This window comes from Aulonocara sp. 'chitande type north' Nkhata Bay, linkage group LG14 (genome assembly GCF_057382095.1).
Source record: "Aulonocara sp. 'chitande type north' Nkhata Bay isolate Kocher_YH1m ecotype deep benthic linkage group LG14, A_spYH_male_GT1.1, whole genome shotgun sequence".
NCBI classification, from domain to species: Eukaryota; Metazoa; Chordata; class Actinopteri; order Cichliformes; family Cichlidae; genus Aulonocara; species Aulonocara sp. 'chitande type north' Nkhata Bay.
The window spans coordinates 12,776,630-12,798,608 of record NC_141357.1 but is presented as its reverse complement, the minus strand read 5'-3'; positions in this window follow the sequence as shown (position 1 = coordinate 12,798,608).

Genomic DNA, 21,979 nt, shown 5'->3' with positions numbered 1-21,979 from the left:
TATGTTTGTGATGTGCTTTGATGTTATTGTATGTTTGTTTGTGTGGAGGGTTATGTGTTCATTTTGATTAGTTAACCCCCATACTTGGGCTATTCCAGATGCTCACCTGAAAAGGTAGAGTATAAAAGGAAGCCATTTTGTTTAGTTGTAGTTAGTGTTTGTGCTGTTATCATGCGCCTTCTTTAATAAAGTGCCAATCCATGGATGTCTTTTACTCCAGTCTCGCGTCATATTATTGGACAGAACCTATGACCGCCGGCCAAAACTGACAGAAGGCCAATAAACTGTATGCAAAACAATGAGTTAGTCTTAATCTCAAACATTTACATCCTTGCAGGGAGTGAGATGAGAGGACTGCTAGGCTACCTCTGCAGATTTAGCATAAAGTCTGAAAAGTTACTTATTTGCAAAGTTGCAAGCCTGCTGTTTTTGTTGAATATTTTCCAGATTTTCCTTCTACAGTGTATTGACTCTCTTGGCAGAACTGAGATGAGCACTAGTACCATCGTTATATCTGTATTCAAACAATAAGCTGCTAGCTAGTAGCTTAGCAAAAGTCCTTGAGACACCACTCATTTCTTTAGATTTTGCCAGGAAAATGGGTCCAGAGATTTATTCAAATGTGCAAATACACAAAGAAATACAATATGTGTAAATATGTTAATCATAGCCTTAAAAGTATACGTTTTTGGAATTTCTTTAAGTATGACAGGAATGCACTGTCATGTCTAGAAATAAAGCTGCTACCAATCAGACACTTTCCAGGTGGTTTTCTGAGTTCATAATTTCATCAATTTTGACAAGATCCCCAAAACCACTGGCTGAAATGCAGCTCAAGAAATCAGAAGCCTCCACTGTGTTTTATAAATGGCTACAGACACTCACTGTTGTACTTGACCTCCTCCATACATCGTGACAACAAACTGAACTAAAATTTTAAGTTTGGATTAATCGCTCCATCACACCTGTTGTCACTGATTTTCAGTCCAGTTCTTGTGTAATTTGGTATGCGTCAATCTTTTCTCCCTGTTTCCCTTCCTTAACAATAACTTCTTGACAGCTTTCCGCCGAGACCATTTCTGATGAGGCTTCAGTGAATCAACTGAAGGGCCAGATGCATCTCTCAGGTTCTGTGTCAAGTCTTTCCTGTATTTTTTCCCATTTCTTAAAGACATGACTTCCAGATACTGTTTATCTGGTGTAAATAGTTTTTCAGGCCTACCCCTTCTTTTTCTTTTTTCCTCCATTTATTCAGTTTCATCAATTTTTGAGGATAGGAAATGTTTTCCACTAATAGCTCAATGGGGAATCCCCTTATTGGCATCATCTGCCTGTGTTATCTATGGCATCTTTCCTACATTAAACAACAAAAAAAACAAAAAAAAACAAAAAAAATGGGGCCAAATCGTGTGTATAGTAATACAATTTTAAATTAGCTGAGTTGTCTGCGATCTGTTGACTCAACACACTGCTTCATAGTTCAAATTAGTTTCCTTTTTATATTGACTCATCAATGAATGACTCATAGGTCAGCATTAAGCAAACATAAAAATCGTCATCTAAAAGGTAAAAGTAGTGGACTGAAATTTGGTGAGAAAGCATCCAGTGCCCAAACTAAAAACCCTGAAAGACCTTCAGAAAGCCTGAAGAATTATTGATCAAGAGCATTTAAAAAACTACAAGTCTGGCTGCTTAGAAGCAAAATATACAGCAATGAGGGGTGGCCTAAGACTTTTGCACATCACTTTAGTTGATAGTTAGACTGGAAACAAGTGTGAGCAAGTAAGAAAATCTGCAAGCCAGTACCTCTAAATCTCTGTCATTAACATGCTATTATAAATTTTATTTCCATAAAAAAATCACAAGTCTGAAACTATTTTACCATTAGTCTTTTGCAAAGCTAAGCTAACCGTTGGCTATCTTTGTAATTAGCAAATATTTCACAGAATTACACGCACAAAAAAATTGTAAGTCAATAGTTTCTTGTTTTCTTAGAGTAAAAGAAAGACTAGAGTAAGAGAAAGACTAGTACCACTCTGTCTTTTTGCTAAACATGACGCTAAAGCTAGCCACCCGCTACCTAGCAAAGAGATTGGAAAGAAGGGAAAACAGTGAGGTTTGACTTATCCAAACAAGATGCGGTTTCAAGAGAGGTTCTGTTCAAATATTTTTTACAAAAAGATTATATAAATTTGATGTAAAATCTTAATTAGCAAGATTTAAATGTTTTCTTTGTCACCTGTTTCCAGTCTTTATGCTAAGCTAAGCTAACCGGCAGGTGGATGGAACAAGGCTCAAACTGACGCTACATAACAAATGTTGAATTATCACTTTAAAACAGAGGGGTGATTTTACTCCACCAGACTTAATTGGCTAATTAAAGCGGCGCTGTGTGAATGGTGCCTGTTATTGTGGGTGTGTGTGGAAAGTTGAAGGGTGTAGGGGGAGTCCTCAATATAACACCAATGGGAACAGTTTTCTAGCCTGGCTTCTGTTCTTTGTTTGCAAAAATGAGTGCGTTAATTAACTTGCGTGTTTGGCACTTTATGCAAGTATCCGCTCAGGTTGCCCGGGATTATTTGTATTCTGTAAATAAAAGGAGAATTTATTGAATAGGACATTTTGGGGCAGTTCAAACACATTTATCCAAAAAACAACTTTCCTATCATCAATTAAGCCCCTTTCTAGCCAGCACTGTTGACTCAGGCTGATCACTGTACATTAGCCAGTCTGCGGAGTAAAAGGAACCAGCTGGGGCCACACTCACTCCAACACTGGACCTTTTGTCAAGGTCTGAACCCCCTACAAGTAAAAGAAAAACCTTGTTGTATAAGACATTGTTCCTATTGTGGCGTGTTAAAGCTGCCATGCCAGGTCCAACACAGTGCTGAATAAACTGCGGTTTGTGTACATACTGTAACTGTAGGCTGTGGAAACGGAGTGAGGCAACGGTCTGTGATGATCTTGGCGGCTGGTGAGGATTTGGCATGCAGACCAAGGGCTACAGCAGCAGTACCACATGCGGCCTTTTCCCTCAGGATAATAACTGCCTGTGGAGGAGAGAGGGAGAAAACCTGCAAGGATCAGCCTTCCTGTTCACACCCCATCATGCATGAGCTGGCAGGATCCTTGTGTTGTTATGGTCATGAGACATTTCCTGTGTGTGTTTTGGGGTTGCATCTGGGCTTGTTTACAGCCTAGGCTAGAGCCTCATTAAGTGGAACATGGTACTAGGCGGATGTGGCGGGGGGGCTCAAGTGCCTATTAGTGGGACCAGTCTGTAGCCCCAAACCAGAACCCAACTGGGCCAGGTGCTTCAGCTGGGTTTCCAAAATACAGCCAAACATGGCGAAGGAAAGCTTACTCATTAGAAAAGTGTGCAATTAATTTAAAAAACCAGCACATGTATCATCCACGGAGGCCTCAGATGCAGAATTAAATAATGCTGGTGATATTCTGTGTTTCATTTCTTAACACATGCTTAACACACTTCACACCATCAGACTACTAATCACAAATTTCTGATCATAATATTTAAGCTTTTGGAATAGAAAGAATAAATGGTTTGTGTGCATTTGTTGAACACTAATTCCAGCTGTGTATATTAATACATAACACCACATTTATTTTTTAAAGTTCAGAAGTTCAAAGGAGGACCCGAAAATAAAGATGCAAAGTGTGCACGACGCCAGGTTGCAAAAACAAAGAGTGAGGCCTAATTTCAGAAAAACAGACTCACAGAAGTCCAGCCCAGTTCAGTAAAAGGTCAACCAAAGCAGCAAAAACAGGTACAAAAATCTCGAGTCAAGGCATCAGCTGAACCACAGGGGGACTGGCAATCTCAAAACAACAGCCAGGCAGAGCTTTAAACTGCCTATGTTACAGAAAAATGTGATTATAGTGCATTACTTTTTAATGTGTTAGAGCCAGCGCGAGTAAAGCTGTGTGTGGATAACTTAGGACAAACTTTTCTTTTGTTTCTTTAAATTACTTACAGAAAATATTTAGGTTGCAGTTATATGATGATGACTTAGAGTGCAATCGCTTGAATTCAAGGAGCTGAACAAAACAATGTATTTTAATACAGTCCCATTTGCAGGGAGTCAAATGAAAACCGGCTGCCCGAAGTCTGAAACCTATGGATCTCAATAACTAATGAGTTTTCTTTTTTGTGATGCCTTGCCAGGTCTTTCCTTCTGCTGTCTTCAAGTGCAATTCAGCTCAGTTATGTTGTGATGAATCTGTTCCTCCTTCTTTAATGTTCCTCCTTCTTTACATAAGGCCTAAAAACCCCAGGTTTCTTCCTGAGTATCTTTTGGGCTAGTATTTATCTGCACTTTGAAGCACAGTCCAATCAACATTCCCTCATTTGGAGGAGTCCGAGCTGGAAGTAAAGCTCCGTACACATCGCAGCTCATCATTTCTGTCTTCTGTCAAATCACTAATAAACACGAGTGACCCAGCGCCACTGGAAGCTGTGCGTGTCCATACATCACACTGGCTCCAGTGTGTTTTACAGAGGATGCGTCATTCTCTTTAAGATATCCAAAGAATGCAGTTCCAGCGCCGGTCTGCTGTTTTAGATGTTTTTGCAGAGCCTAATCTGTTTTTTTCTGTTCTTGCAGCTGATGGCTGGTTTTTCTTGTTTTCCCTTTAAAACACCCTGCCACATAGTGAGCGCATTCTTCATTTGATTTTAAGTATTATATATCTGAAGAGGTCTTTGCCATGGAAAGGATCCCATGATCATCCTCCACTCCTATCTTCAGTCAATATCCGGGCCTTTTTGTGTTGTTGTTGTGTTTCCTTTTTCCATCCTTTTTGCAGCCCGAGGACTTCTCTGCTAAAAGAGCTTCTACTACAAGTTAGGCTGAGAGAGTTTCCTAATTCAAATGTTAAACCCCTAATCACATGCTGACATTTTAACTGCTTAACTAACTGATAAAAAGGCTACACTTGTACAAAGAGCATATTTTCCAGTTATATTTAAGCCCCGGGTGTCAAACTTATATTACATCAATTGTCAGTGTAAAGATGTTCAACTACACATTTAATCCCTGAGATATCTTAATAAATAAGATGAAGAGGTGAAATTACACCATCACATTTCAATTATTCTACATGATAAATGTGTACAATTACAGAAAAGGTTCTGGTAGCTCACTGCCCGGACCGTTTCGTATGTCTAAAACTTGAACTTTTAACCAAAATTTCTGTATTAGCCAATTAAAAGCATGATTTTTTTTGTCATGTCGTTTGTTTTTATATTATTAAACTACTTTGGTGTAGTATAAATGCCTGTGAGGGAGGTCTTTATCAGCAGGAAAAGCAGCTGTCAAACTTCAAAAAGTTCAAAAATGAATTCCCGCCTTCATGTTTTCCCAAAACTGTCCAGTGGTCTGGATTGGAGTCTTTGCTGGGCCGATTCTGGCCCCAGGGCCTTATGTTTGTCATCTCTATCCTGGACGGTGACTCAGTCTAAAAACTTGTGGCACAACACAGGCAGGTGATCCAGCTGGCGGGAACAAGACAAATGCACAAAGTAAAACTAAACATGAAACACAAGGTAAAAACAAAACAATTCCGGGTTTTAGAAATTCAGTACTGATTTTGTGTCTTTTCTTGGAATTAGTCTAATGGGAATTGCCCTTCATGGCATAAGTATGGCTGCTAAATGAGTCTCTTTGATTAGCATGAGCATACTGAGGCGTTCTTGATACCTCCTTTCTTTCTGTGCATATCCAAGTAGCCATCTTATTAATCTGCGCACAACTATGAGACCCTCAGAGCGGCGGCTTCGTGAATTCCTGCGACGTTCCAGTGTGAAGCGTCTTGCACAGACAGAGGACAAAGCAGAGAGGGATTAACATCTCCCGCCTTTCTGCACATGCACACTCGCGCTGTGTAACGCTTAACATAATCAAACACTCACCCAGTGTGACACACAACACAACCAAACACTCTTCTGGGACTACACTACTAAAACAAACCCGCGCTAGAACCCCAGGGGCCAAGGAGAGAGGTGGAGGAGCTGAGGAGGCGGATATGAGGGAGGCCAAGCACTCCTGGTGTTTATGCTGAGCAGCCAGCGACTGGGAAACGCTCGGAACACGATCCTCGTGTTTTCCTTACCCCAGCTAATCCGACAAAACGACAGAGGGAGCAGATTCCGTTACAGAGAAAGCTGCCACTTAGATATTTATCCTCGCTAAGGCAAACATCTGGCCCCGGTGGACTTTTTTCACAGGGCGATATGAGTGGGTGTGATACTCTGCTACATTTATTTGGGTGTGAAGCTTTAATTAAAAGTGAAAGCGATGCCCGCCGGCCAACTGCAACAGTTTTATCTATCCCGCCCAAGGTTCATCTGCAGGTAGGATGAAACGAGAAGAGCATTACGGCCTGTTGAATAAAACACAAGCAGATTTCAGAAAAATGAGAATGCAAACAAATACAAACAAATACAAAGACAGGGAGAAAGGGCAGAGGAGTAGGGGATTTATCTGCTAAGGAGGTGCCCAGGGTGTGAAATTTCCCCTCTTGCCGTTTGTTTTCACTTGCAGTCAGATGGAACAGCCTGAGTAACAGACAAAGTGGCCATTGCCCTTACACACCGAGACGGGCGTATTGCTTACAGAGAAATCTGCTTACTCTCCTGGGTCTGCTTTTCCAGAAGCACCCTTGCATGCAAGATCGCTTCTGTCAACCGGCTAACGGGGGAACAAGAACCATTCTTATCCAGACCGAGGACGAAAACTGCAGGGCAATTCCCAGCATTCATATAATCTTTCTTATTTTTTTCTTTTTTTTGCAGTTTTATGCTTTGAAGGGACATCTTCATCACACAGTACAGCTTTAGCACTGCGGTCACAGTCGTAACAGCAGTTTAGGGGCGAGAGACTGAGCTCATTTTGTGTTTACCGATTGCCTCCGGTGCTGGGGCCTCATTTATGAGCTGGCACATAGGATCCCTCATCACCAGAAAAAAAAAAAAGAAAGAAAAGCTTCTTGTACATACGCCGTGTTTATAGCAATGCAGGTAATAAAGCTAAGCCTTCCGTCTATCAGCTGTAATTGCCTGTGTAGGAGGCAGAAACTGTGTGAATGAGCTTCAGTCCCCCCATGTGATAAATGTTCCAGACTACTTTTAATTAAAGTCGGGGCTGGATTTGCTGACACGGTGCAGGGAACAGTTTTGGATTCCTCTGTGCAAACCGTGTTTCTGTTTTTTACTTTATTCATGAGTTTTCGGACTCGGTAATTTTACCGTCCACGCTGCCTTTACAGCACTTAAAGGCACGGCTGAAGCCATTTATTCCCATTCATTTCTCCAAAAGCTGTACAGGGTGTTTACGTGGGACTATTTCTTTGCACACCGCATCACCAGATATTCTTATATGTGTCAAATGATATATTTGTGCAGGATCTATTCAAACATGCTGGGCCTCTCATCGTATTGAAAGAAACTCTTGCCTCGGGTCGTATCGCTGACAGATGTCCAGCACATGGATAAGCTAATAAGTGTCACCCCACCTGACTGTCTGCCCAGCTCTTTGCTTGAAAGACTCAGGCCTATCATGTGTTACCTGGCCGTGCTCTCAGTGTGAGAGGATGTTAATTGGCAGTGAGGCGCCAGTCTCCCCCACCACCAGTCCTCTGGCGTCAGTCAGAGCCAGGAAAGGTGGCATAAAGCCTGGCCTCGGAGCGCTCTAGACTCCCTGGGTCCAGAGGGAACAAGGAGGCTTGATCCAGTGTGTGTGGAGGCCATCCCCGAAGCACCTGGAGTTAACTTGTACGCTCGAATGGAAAACGTGCCCAGAGAGCAACACAAGGAAGGAACTCAACCGTTTTTTGTTTTTTTTTTCTGTTAGGAATAAGAGTGAGAATTATTTTCAATTTAGGAGCCAGAGTGGTTCAAAGAAAAGGTCCTGTCTACTGTTTAGTGCCGTGCAGAGTTCCCTCCTGGCTGATTGGAGTTCACCCAACAAGTGTGTGTTTGTGTGTGCTTGAATGTGTGTGTGTGTGTGTCTCCTGGCTCCTGTCTCCCGTCCGTCTGCCTACCCTGGATTGGACTCCTGTCGCCTTAGCAGTGAAGGGCCACTCAACCTGGGTGGATATTCTTTCCCCCACATCTGCTACAAATTTACCAGAGCCAAGCCATTCAAAGGCTCCTTTATGGAGCAGCACTGTGACTGCTTCCTATAACACACACACGCACTCACACAGTTGGTACACTTATACACCTTGGCACAGATGAGCACACAAACACAAAGGACACCCGTTTTGCATTCATGTGCACTTTTGCACTTTCTAAACAGTTTTAAATTCACATTTTTTTCCGCAGTTTTTTCCATTTCTCTTTCTATACAAAGACAATTAGACCTGAACACAACCTCCTCCAGTTTCTTACTGAACAGAAAATCTGAACTTAGGTCATCCCCAACAGCTGCAGACATTTTTTTAAGTGAATCAACCGTGCATGGTGGAGAAGTGCAGGGGTGGTTATTGGGCCATTACACACTTTAATCTATTTATTGCTGACATCCCTCTCACTTGGCATATGCACACTCCAGAGGAGCATTAGCTGTGCAGGGCCACCACCTAACTTTAGGTGGATTTGATCATAAGAGAAAAGATCGATGCAAAACAATGATCTGGGGTAGCAGGAAATTATTCTGCAACTTATTCCTTTCTATTATTGGATTACAGAAAATGGATTGATATGTTTTCCTGATCTGCTTACCAGAGACATGAAAATATAAAGTAATTTTAGAGTAACTTGCAAAAACGAATTTGCTTTCTTGCCAAGACGTAGATTGGGAAGAATTATAACTTGTACAGGAAACATTTAATGACCATCTGCAGTCAGTCAGCTTACCATAAAGGACCAGTATTAACAGTGACCAGACCATGGTGACAGTTGTGTCATCCATAAACAAGGCCAAGTCTACATAAAACTAAATTTAAAAAAATATAAAAAAAAATGTATTCTCGGAGAGCCATGGTAGAAACATATTTACTGCATGCCCAAAAGAGAAAATAAAGCCAACAATTGTCCAAAACACTTCTTTGCTTCAATGGACATTTGAGACAGGTGCCAAAAGTGAGCAAAACTGATAGACAGTTAAAAAATGGACATAGCCTCCAGGTTAGAAATACCTTCAACATGCATTCTTATAGTGGCCATCTGGGGAGTGGGTGAGGGGGGGGATCCTATGGTTGCCTCAACTCAGTAAACGCTTTCTTGATGAGTTTATGGGCTTTATGACTCTTTCCAATTGTAAATTCTAAGCGACACAAAGGAGAACAATCCAGGATATGCTTCTGTGCGCTGTTGCGGTCAGATCCACTCCTCTCTCGTCACATCTGGTTATAAAACACGAGTACGGCGACAACTCGAGGTGACAGCTTCAAGTGTGTGACATCACACTGCGAATACTAACTGCTAACCACTAGTTGAGCAGAAGTAAAACTTGGGAAAAGTGCAATCTAATGCAAAAACTGTACTTTACCACTGCAACAAACACATTTTAAAAGACAATTCTTTTACTCTAAAGGCAAATGTTCTCCATTTCCAATAGTTGGGGAGTGTGTGTAGATAAGTTGGCATCTTTCATACAGCTTGTATGGGCAACAGTAGTAATTGTGGTGTAATTGCATTGTACAGTAGATGTTAATGCAGCCGGTCAGTGTAGTTAGGCTGATGGCAGCTAGAGGGCGAGACCGGTGTGTTTCTGTATAGAAGGTTATGTTATGTGGGGGCAGAGCAAGAACAAGAAAATAAAGTGTGGTTATGAATCGTACAGTGGACCCGCGTATAATTGAATAACACGACATGGTGTCAGAAGTCCTGTACTGATCCATATAACCTCGACTGAACGAACCTGTGTCTGGCGGAGCTCGCGGGATAACGAGGGGAGAATATGGCGGATGAGACTGCACAGAGAGCACCGGCGGGGCCGAGCGCGACATTCAGCATCCAGCCACCAGAATCCTTCGACTTTTCAAAACCGCAGGAGTGGTCCAAATGGATACGGAGGTTCGAGAGATTCCGTCTCGCCAGTAATTTGAACGTCAGCTCGGAGGAAAACCAAGTCAACACGTTGATTTACTGCATGGGAGATGAGGCGGACGATGTGCTTCGCGGTCTGAGTTTAACAGCGGAGCAAAGGACAACGTACGAGGGGGTACGTGATGGTTTCCAGGCTTTTTTCATTGTGAAGAAAAATGTGATCTATGAGCGCGCCAAATTCAATATGCGCCGACAGGGAGACAATGAGACAGTGGATGCTTTTGTGACAGCACTGTATGCGCTAGCAGAACATTGCAACTATGGAGTGCTACATGATGAGCTGATACGTGATAGGCTCGTTGTCGGTCTCACGGACAAACGGCTGTCAGAACGCATGCAGCTTGACCCAGATTTGACTTTGCAGAGGGCTATCAACATGGCGAGGCAAAGTGAAGAGGTAAAGCGACAACAATCCTCCTTGCGAGGTGACTCTAGAGGTGAGGCTAGCGATGCTAAGTCAGTAGATAGAGTGCATAAAATCAGTCGTAAGCCTGTTAGAACCAAACTGCTCCAGACTGATAGTCGTCAAGCTAAAACACGTGGATTCCGAGAAGATGGCAGAAAAGGGCCAACCTGTCAGAAATGTGGTGGCGCTCCATCCCATTCAAAGCAGGATTGTCCAGCGAATGAAGTGAAATGCCATGCATGTGGAAAGAAAGGACATTACAGGCGTGTATGCAGGGCACCAAAAACAGTGTATGAGGTTGAAGAGGATGAACATGGTTTGTTCCTGGGCAGTGTTAAGTGTGAGGGTGAGCCGTGGACTGTCGACTTAAGCATAAACAACAAAAACGTGTCATTTAAAATTGATACAGGAGCCGATGTGACAGTCCTACCCCTTAAGGTGTTTAAGGAGCTCTACAGACACAACCACCCCCCCAGTCTCCACAAATCAACCAAGGCTCTGCTGGGTCCCGGGAGGAGTCGTTTGGATGTCGTTGGTGTCAGTGAGCTTGCACTGAGGAAGGGAGACAAAGAAATACTTGAGGATGTCTTTGTCATCAGACACCTGCACACTGCTTTGCTGGGGAGACCTGCTATTAGCAAGCTGGAGCTTGTGGCTCGTCTGGAGAGCATAACTATAGAGACGCTTAAAAAGTGCTACCCAAAGCTGTGCAGTGGTCTCGGTGAAGTACGTCAGCCGTACGACATCAAACTGAAACCTGGAGCTCAACCTTTTTCCTTGAAGACGCCACGGAGAATCCCGTTGCCTCTGATGGACAAAGTTAAGCAGGAGCTGGCCCGTATGGAAGAACTAGGGGTGATCAGCAGGATTGAGGAGCCAACTGATTGGTGCTCAGGCATGGTGGTGGTACCGAAGAAGACAGAAGATGTACGCATATGTGTCGACCTTACACACCTCAATGAGTCTGTGTGTCGAGAGAAGTACATACTGCCATCGGTGGAGGAAACATTGGGCAGATTGGCTGGTGCCAGCATATTCAGCAAGCTGGACGCTAACATGGGGTTTTGGCAGATACCTCTGACGGAAAACTCAGCCAAATACACCACTTTCATCACACCGTTTGGGCGTTATTACTTCAAGAGACTGCCCTTTGGGATTGCTTCAGCACCGGAGCATTTCCAGAACAGGATGGTCACAGAGGTCACAGATGGTATGGAAGGGGTGGTTTGCCACATGGACGACGTGCTGGTCTGGGGCAGAACGCAGGAAGAGCATGACTCTCGCCTACACGCTGTGCTGGGCAGGATCCAAAAAGCTGGCATCACCCTGAACATTAACAAGTGCGACATCGCGAAACAGCAGGTGACGTTTTTAGGGCATGTTCTCTCAGCCAGCGGTATCAGCCCTGACCCAAGCAAGACCCAGGCTGTGAGGGAGATGAAGGAGCCACAAAGTGTGAGTGAGTTAAGGAGCTTTCTGGGAATGGTTAACCAGCTTGGAAAGTTTATCCCACAGCTCGCAGAGAAGGACAAACCTCTAAGAGACTTACTGTCTAAGAAAAACTGCTGGAGATGGGACATTGACCAGGCTAGAGCATTTCAGAACCTGAAAGATGCGCTCACATCACCGCCAGTGTTGGCCATGTATGACCCAAGCCATGACTGCAAGGTGTCAGCGGACGCATCATCGTATGGCTTAGGGGGTGTGCTGCTTCAAAGATGGGACGAGGAGTGGAGACCCGTTGCCTACGCGTCACGCTCCCTCACTGCAACAGAACAGAGATACGCTCAGGTTGAAAAGGAGGCTTTAGGTCTGACCTGGGCTTGTGAGCGGTTCCGCAACTTTCTTATTGGCAAACACTTTCAAATGGAGACAGACCATAAGCCGCTGCTAAGTCTGCTGGGGGCACAAACTCTGGATGCGCTCCCTCCCAGAATTCAACGCTTTAGGATGCGCCTCATGCGATATTCCTACTCGATTTCGCATGTACCAGGCAAACACCTGTGGACAGCTGACACGCTCTCACGATCTCCAGTGAAAGCAAAAGAAACACTTCAAGACAAGGAGTTGTTGGAGAGCACAAATATTTACGTGGACATGTTGATGGACAATCTGCCAGCTAGCAACAATTTCTTGGAGCAGCTGAGAGAAGAGCTGGAGAGGGACAGCGTATGTGCTCGCGTGATGCAGCTGTGTGAGGAAGGATGGCCCACACATTTCAACAGCGAACCAGCGCTAAGACTGTACTGGGCAGAACGGGCGTTCCTCACCGTACATGATGGTCTGCTAATCAAAGGGGACAGGTTGGTTATACCTGCAACTATGAGAATTGATGTGCTCACCAGACTGCACGAAGGTCACCAGGGAGTGGTTAAGTGCAGACAGCGAGCACGACAGTCGGTTTGGTGGCCAGGGCTAAGCCAGCAGATAAATGAGCTTGTCCTTAACTGTCGGACATGTTGCCAAGTGAGAGAAAACCACACAGAACCGCTGATGCCATCACAGTATCCGGGGCGGCCGTGGCAAAAGCTAGGAGCCGATCTGTTTATGCTGAGAGGGAAAACCTACCTTCTTGTCGTGGATTATGCCTCAAGATTTGTTGAGATTGCCCCTCTCACACCTTCAAGGTCAGAGGACGCGATCCATCATCTCAAAGTGATTTTTGCACGACATGGGATCCCCGAGCAGCTGGTAACAGATAATGGGCCACAGTTTTCAGGGGCAGCTTTTGAGACATTTGCAAAAGTGTATGGCTTCTGTCACATTACAAGCAGCCCGAAATATCCCCAAAGCAATGGCGAAGCCGAACGAGCAGTTAAGACTGTCAAGAATCTATTGCGGAAAGCTGTTGATCCACACTTGGCTCTGCTCGCTTACAGAGCCACCCCACTGCAGAATGGCTATAGTCCAGCCCAACTCTTGATGGGGAGACGGCTCCGCACCACAGTGCCAATACTGCCATCTCTGCTAGACCCCGCACTTCCTGATAGTGTGGTTGTCACCCGGAGGGAAAAGGAGAGGAGGACTAAAGAGGCACAGTCATATAACCTTCGTCATCGCGCACGCAGCCTCAACAGGCTCACTCCAGGCCAAGAAGTGTGGATAACAGACCAGAGAGCCAGCGGCACCGTTATTGGCAGCCACTCCACACCACGATCATATCTCGTGGAGGGACCTCGTGGGACAATTAGGCGGAATCGTCGGCATCTTGTTCCCATGAAACACTCTCCAGACCAAACTGAGAGCAATAATGGGGAGCCAGAATCTGCAGAAGCCGGGGAGCAGTGCTCCACGGACATGCCAGAGACAGTTTCTCCAGAGCTTCCATCTACACCCAGAACCAGATCCGGAAGAGTGGTTGTGAGACCAACCAGATTGGACTTATAACGGATAAGATGGAAAGGACTGTTTTATACAAGAATACCCCTCTTTCGTAGTATTGTTTGCACAATATGGGTAAAAGTGTAAAAGCTAAAAGGTTGTCATTTTCAAATATGCATGTTCAGAAGTTGGGAAATGCAGGGGGTGTGACAAGTTAGCATGTAAGAATTTGTGTTACTTAACGGGTTAATTAGAGTTAAGATTTTCATTATATAGTATTCCTTACAGGTAAGCGCAGGACCAGACCTTCCAGCCACAGAGGCAGAATAACCCTCTAAGGTCTGGTGAGTCAATGGTAGTCTACCCATTGATTCTAGAAAGGGGAGATGTGGTGTAATTGCATTGTACAGTAGATGTTAATGCAGCCGGTCAGTGTAGTTAGGCTGATGGCAGCTAGAGGGCGAGACCGGTGTGTTTCTGTATAGAAGGTTATGTTATGTGGGGGCAGAGCAAGAACAAGAAAATAAAGTGTGGTTATGAATCGTACAGTGGACCCGCGTATAATTGAATAACACGACAGTAATCTGCCACCAACTAAAGTAATCACAAAGTTTTTCTCAGTCTGGGAATACTCACGGTTCCAACTATTTGGCAACTCGTGGTTGCCAAATAGTTGCAGACCAGTTTCTAGGCCTAATTCTTGCCATATATCCAAAATGCTGAACAACTAAATTTCAAATATTTAGGAAAACCTCAGCATATGGTGCATTGTAATATCCCCTCTTCCCCTCCCTGCTTTCCTGTCAGACCTTCACTATCACATTTTACATATTTTTTGGCTGGATAGAGCCAAGTTTAGCTGAGCATTGGAAACATGGAAGCAGATAGCTTGGCTCTCTCCAAAGATAACAAAATCCCCTACTAGCATCTCTAAAGGTCACCAATTAACATATTATATATCATTTATTAAACTCGGATTAAATCCAAAAAGGGAAAAGTAAGTTTATAAGTGTTATGTGCTGAACTATTCATCAACCCGGCACAGTAACAGAGCCAGACTCACCATTTCCTTACTTTTAGCACTTATGCTAGGCTAAGCTAAGCTGCCTTCTAGCTGTAGCTCTGCATTGGACTCACGGATATAAGAGTGGTGACAATAAAATGCCATTTACTACTTTTCTTTTAAAAAGCCAAAGGTAAAAAAAGTAATTTAAGGGTAGCTCTGTGTCACTGCATGTGTCTCCATGCCTGCTATAAACAGTGGGAGGACGTTAACTGGCTCTGTATCATCCACTGCTAAGCCTGCAAAGAATCCACCGATATATATAAGCCTATTCAACATTTGGAATCACTGGCTTGCCTGAACGGTGAGATGAAGCCTCAGTATGAATCATGAAAGGCCTCAGCCCACTTATTACGTCTACAAGTTTGACTGCCTTTCATCTTCCCTGTAGCGCGCTCATCCAATTGTTGCTGCTGCCATATCTGAATCCCCCAGTTCAAAGAACTCACTGGGTGATTCTGCGGTTATTCTCTGCAGTCCTTTTCCCAAATTGCCTTTAACATTTTCCTATTTGTGTCATCATGTGAATCTTAAATTAAAATATTTTTGAAAAAGAAAGAAGAGGAAGTGATATGAACAGGAATATAGCAGCGTTTACCTGTGTCATGGAAAGCCAGCCAGAGGATGTAAGCGCTGACGGTGTCGGCATTTGTTGCAGTCATGGTGGAGAGAGAGGTTATGTGAGTGATATGTAAATGCTGCTGCTTGGTCTACGGGAAGATTCAGACTGTTTCAGAAGAGTGCAGGATTCCCTTTGGGATGAGAGCTCTGCATTCCCAAGAGAAAAAAGCCATCCTCTGAACTTCCCAGTCTCTGTGCTCCCTCACTTTTCTCCCCTCTTACTTTGGTTATATCATCAAAGGGAGAAGGCGCACATCAGTGGAGAAAAAAAATGGGGGAGAGACGGCTCTGTTTTGTGAATAATCCATTAATAATCATTTATACTTGCTCTTAAAGCAGAAGGGGGAGACAGAAATTTAGGGCATGTCGCTGCTGCAGTCATGTGAGTTGGTTTTCACACTCAATTTTCGAGACACCTTCATGCTCTGTGAATGATTATGTTACTTCACTTCTTTCTGTTCTGGCAGCCTGTCAGGATTTTTCTCTTTTTCCCCCCCGCTTGTCCTCATTTTCTCTGTGTGCATTCCTGCAGCTGCCAGCCTGATAGACTATTGACTGAGCTCATTCTGAAGTGTGGCGTGATATGACACAAATCGAGTTTACGCTCACAGCTCAAAACTACCTTCGCTGTCTGCCGGAGCAGTAAGAGCCTGACTCGCTGTGATGGCACCGGTGGGACAGGTGTCAAAAATGCGGCAAACAGGCCTCGGTGTAACTTCATCTTAAGCTGGGGATGTGTTCAAAATGTACTAAGATATTCATAAAAGATCCTTACAGTGACAGCTGTTACAGGTACAGATGTGCAGCTAAAAGACACTCACAAGCCTCCAGAACATGATAGGATCAGGTGACTCCAAAGACCAATCCTCAAACTCATCTATCTGCCGTTTACTGATCCCTTGTGCCATCTATGGAATTATCCATGTTTGTTACATTCCTAGCTGGGATAGGCTCCAGCGCCCCCCGCGACCCTGAAAAGGATAAGCGGAAGCGAATGGATGGATGGATGGATGGATGGATGTTACATTCCTAAATGTACTTTTTCTGTTGTTTAGTCACCTTTAGTCACCTGAACATATGTTTTAAGACTGAATCTTGATTTAGACTTCCACATCGTAACTTAAGTCATTACCAGAAATGCTGTAAGTTACGCAGCAGATGGCCGGAGGCTTCTTCCTGTTAAAGGGGAGTTTTTCCTTCCCACTGTCGCCAAAGTGCTCGCTCATAGGGGGTCATATGATTGTTGGGTCGCTGTATGTATTATTATAGGGTCAACCTTACAATATCAAGCGCCTCAAGGCGACTGTTGTTTTAATTTGGCGCTGTATTAATGAAACTGAATTGAACTGAACCAGAAACCCCTCCTAACCTTGTACTGTAACTTTCCACACCATTCAAGTCAGTGCAGGCTCCGTTGACCCGACGGGCAGTAATAATTCTCTGGGAGGTTCACGTCAGGGTGTGGGAGGTTACACCGTAAGGTTAAAAGGCGTGTCCAAATCATGAATAAGAAATGCCAGTCACCCCATGCAATGCTCAGAAAAACTGCAAAAACCCCAAGAGCTACATCTCAGACTCTGCATTCCTCAGTTAGCATGTTAAATGTTAAAGTTCATGACAGCACAATTAGAAAAAGACAAAACAAATATGGCTTTTTTGGCTCCCAGGAGAAAGAACATGGCAGCATGGGTTAGGAACAAACCACAAGACTTCTGGAACAATGTCCTTTGGACAGTGACCAAAGTGGAGATGTTTGACCACAATACACAGGATCTTGTTTAGAGAAAACCAAACACAAACATCTCATACCAACTGTGCAGTGGTGGAGGGGTGATGATTTAGGTTTATTTTGCAGCCAGGGGACCTGGGCAGCTTGCAGTTACTGAGTCGACCATGAACACCTAAGACAGCCAACACTTTGCCAAATTGGGTCATGCAACTGGACAATGATCCAAATCACAGCAGGAAATCAACAACAAAATGGCTGAAAAGCAAACAAATCGAGTTGTTCCAATGGTGCAGTCAAAGTCTAGACCTCAACCTGAATGAAATGTGTGGTTTAAGAGAGCTTTGCATAAACAAATGGTTGCAAATCTCAATGAACTGTTAAGAAGAGTGGGCCAAAATTCCTTCGTAATGATCTGAGAGACTGAGAAAGTCAGACAGAAATTGATCGCTTCAAGTTATTGCTGCCTAACTTGGATCAATAAGCTACTGAATCATTGGTAGACTTCACATCCCTGTAGTTCCTGGGATGGTCATGAGTTAGTCTTTGGTGACTCCCATCTTTTAATGCCCAGCTTTAATCTGCGTCCACACGAGAAGCAAAGCACTCATTTTGCATCACATCGTAGCTGGTGATTGGATGACATTCCAGGCTCTGGTTGCCTAGGTAACTTTACTGTCAGATGTTAATCAACAGTATCCTTCCCTTTCATTGGTAGTTCAACCCATCACTCGCCTGGAAATTGAAAAAGGTTCATCTCGTCGCCACACTGCTTCTTGTGCTGACTCAGATTTTGAGCAGAAATAAGAATGTTTATTAGATTATTTCCCCTTTTGTGACGGCTGTCCAAAGTGTGAATTTGTGTATAACTCACCTGTTAGCACAGTATTAAGGCTTGGAGTTAAGCCTCAGCCAGATGCTGACACAGACACTAGATGCAGGTCTCTTCCTGTTTAAAGGGAGCTCGTTCTCCCCATTGGTGCCAAGTGCTTGCTCATAGGGGATCATCTGTGCATTAGATGAGTTCTCTGTCTAATAGACATTATAAGGCACTGTTGAAACAGCTGTTGTTGCAAACTGGTGCTATATAAATGAAATTGAACTGAACTGAATAGCTGCCAGGCTTCACCTCAGCTAACATGAATTTCTGAACTCGACTGTGTTGGCGCATTTTGGAGCATTTTTTGATGCAATTAACTGACAAAGAGACAAAGAGAGTGTCCAACAAGCCTCTCCTCCGGTTTCGGTGAATATTTTATTTGTATTATACGTTGTATTATATAGGAATGCCAGAACTGTACTGTTTTAAATCTATTTCAAGCAATCTAAGAATTTTTTTTAGGAATTTTTGATCTTTATTAGCATCCTCTTGTTTGTTTCCGTAAGGTCCCAATATGAAAAACCAAACAAAAGAACAAACTAAAGTTTCACAATGAAATAAAAGCTCATAAGGAACAAATAAAGGAAGGAACACAGCATGACAAGTAAACAAATGTTTTAATATTGCACCACTCTTATAGATCGAGGTCCCAACTCCAGGCCTTGAGGGGCGGTGTCCTGCAGTTTTTAGATGTGTCCGTGATCCAACACAGCTCATTCAAATGGCTAAATTACCTCCTCATCATGTCTTGTCGTTCTCCAGAGGCCTGGTAATGAACTAATCATTTGATTCAGGTGTGTAGGCCCAGGGTGAGCTCTAAAACCTGCAGGACACCGGCCCTCGAGGCCTGGAGTTGGGAACCACTGTTATAGATGCTTGAAGCTCGCTGCGACATTGGTGAGTATCACATTAACAATCCAGTCCCTCAGCTGTCCTGCTATGTGGCCCCAGTGAAGTCATTCCTTGTCTGAATGAGAGCGACAAACACACTTGTTCCCCTCTTGCCACATGCCCTCTGCACTAACTTGGACCTGAGGTAAATATTTGCAGGGCGAGTTGCTCCACTCTGCTCATCCACATCCACACGCTGTGCCGATGGACCCATGATACAGTCGGTTTGCACAGGGTTCAAAGGTTAGTCCACGCATGGCCAGTGTTTGCTTGCTGGCATGCTGCTGCTGCTGCTGTTTGTACTTTTATTGAACTCTGTGTGTGTTTGTGTGATATAAATGGGTCACTAGCAATGCCTAATGTGCAACATGAAACTAAAGGGGAGTTTTACGCATCCGAACACATTCAGTCAGTGACATAAAGGAGAGCAAATCCACATTATATAAGGAAGTTTTTCCACATTCCACACCACACATTAAGTCATAAAACAGCACAACATGCTCACAACTATTCAAGTAAAAGATTCCTCTGACGTCATGCAGAGAGGGAAAAAGCAGCTCAAACAGGAGAATGTTGTGCCGTGACCCCGTATGAAAGGCACATGTTGTTTGGCGCCAGAAAGTTTAAAAAAGAACTGAAATGTAGCAGGAATTTAGGCAGTACTATGTGCTAAAGAGAAGTGGAAATGAACAACCGGGCCAGAGACCCTTGGCAACCACCTGTCACTAGTATAAAATGTGTATTTCCAAGGCAAAAACCTTCCTCAATGCAAGCGTCTACAAACATTTTAAAGGTACTCTCTGAGCTGCAGCGAAACCAGGAAGAGTGATGCAAATAGTAAATAGAGACATTCCCCTTCAAAGTAAAAGTTGTGCCTTTTCAAAAATGTGGACTGCAGTGCTGAGGAACAACTTCTACTTCAAAAGTAAACTGTCTTAATTTCCAGTTTGTATTGCGCTTTTTCATGTTTTGCTATTGCTCAGCTAGTAGTTAGCAAGTATTTATGAGAAAATACTGGCTATGTATTGTTGTTGTTGTTGTTGTTAAGCATTTAAAATATTAATAATATAATACGTTAGGTTTTATGTTCCTGCCAAATTCAGGTTACTCATGTTGGTTTGCTTGTGACAGTTTTTAATAGTATTAGCTAACTTCTTTGCTAATGCTAACTGAAGGATTGGTCAGTTGTGATGTTGCACCTGGGTTGTATCATGTCCAATGATACAACCCAGGTTATATAGCACCAATTCACAACAACAGCCACCTCAAGGCGCTTTGTACTGTAAGGTAAAGACCCTCTTTGAAGATGAACTTGGCAACAGCGGGAAGAAAAAACTCATTTTTAACAGGAAGACACATCCAGCAGTACCTGGTTCAGTGAATGCAGCCATATGCCATGACTGGTTGGGGGTGAGGGGAGCAAGACATGATGTGGAAGCACAGTGCACAAAGCTCAATATGACTATGTAAGGTTAAATAATATCACATGCAGTGAAAACTATTGGGTTAAATATGGATGTCAAACAATGTATCTGCAACTTTTGAAAATTAGACTACCCCACACGCACTCGTCCAGCACATGTTCATGACAATCCATTGATACTTGTTGAGATACTTCAGTCTGGACCAACACGAGGGTCACACTGACACTGCCAAAAGCTGTGTCACTAGCAATGCCTAATGTGTAACATGGGGCGAACCCGACATAGTCGCTACATAATGAGTCATCATGAAGGACCGTGGACCGTTTATCCCTGCTGAGCTACCTGTAAAATGTTTTTGGTGGGACATGCCAATGTGTGCAGTCGTTATCTACTCTGACCTCAACAAGGGAGTGAGAGTTGGGTGATTAATGCGCGTTTCGCTGCGTAGGATGGACTGTGTGAGGAATGACAAATACCTCACGTTTCACAAGCTTGGACAGAAACCGATAGATCCACAAAACTCCTAAAACATTAATATATCATGGCTGTATCTAGAAGACAATGAGACTCCTCAAATCAAAGTGATCTACGCCCCAGAGTTCATTAGAAGTTCATTCAGACTTTGGAACCAGTTAAAGAACCAGTGTTAAAAAGAAGTCCTCATGTATTGATTAGGTTTTTATATATTTATACGGGGAGTAAATAAAAAGCACAATAAAACATACCAAAGTGAAAGATCACTTTAGGTTTATTATAGCTGAATGCAGCTGCCACCATGCCTGAACTGCCACTAATCAAGTGCTACGTTTCCACTGACTTTTCACATCTCTGACCTTTACTCTGATCCATCTTAGACTGTACACCTGTTGCCAAATTACAGATGGCTCACAGGCTGTCACCACTTCACTCCTAAATATTTCATCAGGTCCTGCTGTCCTCCTTGCACTCTTCTTTGGCCCATACATCACACGCTCTGTGGGATCATCGCTGCCGCCTGCTTACCTGTACAAGCCTTTCCTGAGCGAACCTGGTTACCAGTGGTTACTTTTCTCAGGTTATTCCGAAATTATTGTGCACAGAGTTTTTAAAAATCAGGTAAAGCTGCACCTTATAGTTGGATAAATACAATCACCAGTTGTTTTATTAGGTACACCTTACAAGTGCTGGGTTGGACCCTCTTTTTCCTTCAGAGCCCTCATTCTGGTCCATGTAGACACGATAGCATCACACAGTTGCTGTAGATTTGTCGGCTACACATCCATGACGATCCATCTTCCCGATTCTCACTTTCAAGTTCAGTCTTGACCACGTATAAATGCTTAAAAGCACGAAATTACTGCCATGTGATTGGCTGACTAATTATCTGGGTTGACAAGGTGAATAGGTGTACCTAATAAAGTGTTAGTATAGTTGACTATGTTGAGAACATCTGAATCCAAACAGACAGCTTCACCTCTTCATGGAACGCTTTGAGTCCAAGTCACTCATCCTTCTGTGAATAATGAAACCATTTATCCTGTTATGACGGCTTTGGCTTCGACATCCAGGGTTTGCAGATCATTTGTCTTCCACACA